Raw genomic sequence first — 3,066 nt, 5'->3', positions numbered from 1 at the left:
AACTCGAGCCTCAGATAAGACTTTGAACTTTTGAGTCGATGCTAAAACTAGTTAAGATTTTTGGGATTCTTGGATAAAGTGAGCGTATGTTGCATGTGAGAAGAACTTGAGTTTTGTGGGGCCAGGGGAAGAATGCTATGTTTTGCATGCTTGTCCTCTCTAAACCTCATGCTGAAATTTGATCCCCAATGTGGCAATGTTGAGTGGTGGAGTGTATTAGTCCATTCTCACACTGCTATAAAAATACACAACACTTGGTAATTTATAAAGAAAATCGGTTTAGTTGGCTTATGGTTCTACAGGCTGTACAGGAAGCATGATGGCTTCTGAGGAGGCCTCAGGAAACTTTCAATCATGGTGGAAGATGAAGGGGAAGCAGACGTGTCTGACACAGCCATAGCAGGCAGAAGAGAGAGATGGGGAAGTGCTACATGCTTTTAAATGACCAGATCTGGTGAGAAGTAACTATTATGAAAACAGCACTCAGGGGGATGGTGTTAAACCCTTAGAAGGTGATCCAATCACTTTCCCCAGGCCCCACCTCCAATATTGAGGATTACAACTGAAAGTGAGATTTGAGGGGGACACAGATCCAAACTGTATCATGGGACCTAGTAGGAGGTGTTTAGACCATGGGAGTGATCCCTGATGAATAGATTAATGCCTTGGGATGGGGGTAGTGACCAAGTTCTGGGTCTATTCCTTCCCTCAAGAGCTGTTTGTTAAAAAGAGCCTGGCACCTGGCATGATGGCGGGTGCCTGTAATCCCAGCTACTGGGGAGGCTGAGGTGAGAGAATCACTTAATCCTAGAAGGCAGAGGTTGCAGCGAGATCATGCCATTGCACTTCAGCCTGGGTGACAGAGCAAGACTCTGTCTCAAAAAAAAAAGACCTGCGCCTCCCCTCCTCCATCTTGTTTCCTCTCTTGCCATGTGATGTCTTTGCATAAACCAGCTTCCCCTTCTTTCCTTCATGAGTTCAAGTGGCCTGAGGCCCTCACCAGATGCAAATAAACCTCTTTGCTTTACAAACTACTTAGTCTCAGGTATTCTGTTATAGTAACACTGAACAGACTACAGACTAAGAGAAAACCTAATCACCAAAGTGATGGAATTAGGTGGTGGGGCCTCTGGGAGGTGATTAGGTCATGAGGGTGGAGCTCTCATGAATGAGATTGGTACTCTTATAAAAGAGGCCTGTGAGAGGTTATTAATCCCTTTGCCCTTCCACCATGTGAGGACTCATAGAAGGTGCCATCTATGAGGAACAGGTCGTCAGCAGATGCTCAATCTACTAGTGCCTTGATCTTAGACTTCCCAGCCTACAGAACTGTGAGAGATAAATTTCTGTTGTTTATAAATTACCCAGTCTAAAGTATTTTGTTAATGCAGCCTGAACAGACTAAGATACACATGTATACAGAGACAAACACAGAGATATGTGCACTTCATCTGGTGACATACTCAGGCCCAGCACAATGCCTTCATAGAAACACACACAAATATACACAGATACATGCACACACACACAGACCCACATATATATACACACATATACACATACACATATACATGTATATATATATATATATACACACACACACACACACATATACACGTATGCATACACATATATGGAGGGGCCACTCTCAGGCCCAGTGAGGGCATGAGCCAGTCATACAGACTCACACAGACTGTGTGAGCTTGATGTTATTTAGACAAGGATTCCAAATTGCCCACCATGACATCATGAAGGTCAAGTGGTCATTTAAAATTTTTAAAGGACATCTGGTCCATATTGCTGGCTCCCATATAATCCCATCACCCCCAGCTAATTGAACTCTTTCACATACAAGAGAATAATCAGGCCTACTACCGTCTCAGAAAGGTTACTTTGTCCCAGGTATTTTTCCAACTATTTTACATATATCACCTCATTTTATTCTCACAGCAACTCAGTGAGAGGGGCCATAAACACCACACTATGCTGCCTTTCTCCTTAACACAACACAGGTGACCTTCCCCTCCTTTTGGTTTCTAAAATACTTTTTTTTTTTTGAGACGGAGTCTCGTTCTGTCCCCCAGACTGGAGTGCAGTGGCGCCATATCAGCTCACTGCAACCTCTGCCTCCCAGGTTCAAGCGATTCTCCTGCCTCAGCCTCCTGAGTAGCTGGGATTACAGGCGCATGCCACCATGTCCAGCTAATTTTTGTATTTTTAGTAGAGACAGGGTTTCATCATATTGGCCAGGCTGGTCTCGAACTCCTGACCTCGTGATCTGCCCCACCTCTGCCTCCCAAAGTGCTGGGATTACAGGCATGAGCCACAGCATCCGGCCTCCAAAATATTTTCATATGCACTATTTCAAGTTGATTTTGAGTCTTGAAATAACACTGTGAAGTAGAAAAGTTTGGCATTGTAATTCCATTTCATAGCTGAGAGTCACATAGGTTAAGAAACTTTCTTAAGACTGTAACAACTAAGAAATATGAGCCAGATCTTAACCTTACTTTTGCATACTCCAGTTCCAGTACTTTTGTATATTTATTCCTTTGTTCATTTATTACACATTTATGTTCCTTAGCACTTTCCAGAGACTGTACCAACTACTATGAAAACAAAAATAGAATAAGACATAGCCTTGACTTTGAAATAATTGGCATTGTAGAGGGGAAGAAAGACCAGTAGAGAGAAATATCATAATATATGTGCTGGATGCTGGGAGAGAGACTTGGGAAAACTGGGTAGAATGACTTGTTCTGCTGAAGGAGCCAGCATCAAATGGAGACCATGCACCACAGACCACAGAAAGGCCATGCTTTGTCCACGCTGCAGGAATATCTGCTTTTCTGTGTGCAATAGATGGTGGTGAGATGGTTTCTCAAAAACTGTGAAGTCAGTCATGTTCATCTACCTTTTCCTTAGGCAAGATGTGAAAGGTAGTAGTCATTAACTGAAGTACAATTTCTAAGTCAATGCAATATCAGTTCATCAGTTATTTAGGGAACGACAGGATTTTGTTACAGACAGCTAAATTATTATTATTATTATTATTATTATTATTTT

This window comes from Colobus angolensis, unplaced genomic scaffold (assembly GCF_000951035.1).
Source record: "Colobus angolensis palliatus isolate OR3802 unplaced genomic scaffold, Cang.pa_1.0 Scaffold472, whole genome shotgun sequence".
Taxonomy (NCBI): Eukaryota; Metazoa; Chordata; class Mammalia; order Primates; family Cercopithecidae; genus Colobus; species Colobus angolensis.
The sequence above is the reverse complement of the archived record's forward strand: the minus strand, read 5'-3'. Positions refer to the sequence as shown.